Below are 1,143 nucleotides of genomic sequence, written 5' to 3'. Positions count from 1 at the left end.
TTTTTATCCTACTCAGGATTGTATTATTTAACCTATTTAGAAAAGCCTGCTAAATTAGAAACTTTTTGCAATGTTTCCCATCGTAAACATATTATTTTCTCTTACCAAGAAATTTCTTGTTCAGACCATTTTGTTTGAATTATAAAATGGATTTGGGTATTGCTTATATTTCTAATTATATATGTAAACTCCACTCATAAGAACTGGAAGCAAAAATGTGTGTACTGCAGTTAATTCACAAAGAAATGAAATGATTGATATACATTGAAATATAAACCAGATATGAACTGGAAGCAAAAATAAATGAAAAATTAAATAATCCCATTAATGCCCCAAAACTATCTTCTTATTTTTAATAATAATCGGTTACTTGGATTGAAGTCCATATTAAGTTTCATAAATGTGTGCACTGTGCAGCCATTTTTTTTTTTTTTAATCTTCTGAAATCTTTTTTGAACTTCTTTCTTTGGTTTAACATAATATTAGTATTAAATTTCATTATTGTGTGAACACTGCAATACAAATTAAATTGGACTTGGAAATCTTTTAAGCCAAGACCTAAATTGGAAAAGGAAGAAATATTGGTAATATCTATGACTTTTTTGGGTCGGCTTAAAACGGAGTTTAGGACTTTATAATTTATACGATTCATCAGCTGGCACATTCTACATGTATCAAAACTAGAATTTTCAGAATACGAATTATACAATCTAAATGCTTATCTGTTTATCTTGAACTCTATTAAGAAATATGATAATCAGTTTTTAATGCAACAAATGTTGTGTACAGATAAGATTTTGGGCCCCCGGTCTTTGTCAACAACAATGGCTTGTCATCATCGTCCATGCCTAGCAAGTTATAGAAGATTATGAGAGAATACTATTGAATAATTCATATGTTAAAGCAACATGTACCCGTTAATATCTTGTCATGTTTTTCATCCAAATCTTTACACCTATCATTTATTGAAGGAATCTTTTCAGAATGCAGAAGAGAACAATATATGTTTAGCTGGACGACGTTCTTGTATAAGTATAAGAATGTCTAGAATATTCTAAAGTATATTTGTTAATAATTACTATATCTTTTTCTATAGAAACTAGGTTAATTAGCTTCTCATTCTACTCCCTATATAAGCATATG

Source organism: Camelina sativa, chromosome 4 (assembly GCF_000633955.1).
Source record: "Camelina sativa cultivar DH55 chromosome 4, Cs, whole genome shotgun sequence".
Lineage (NCBI taxonomy): Eukaryota > Viridiplantae > Streptophyta > Magnoliopsida > Brassicales > Brassicaceae > Camelina > Camelina sativa.
Note: the sequence above shows the minus strand (reverse complement) of the source record.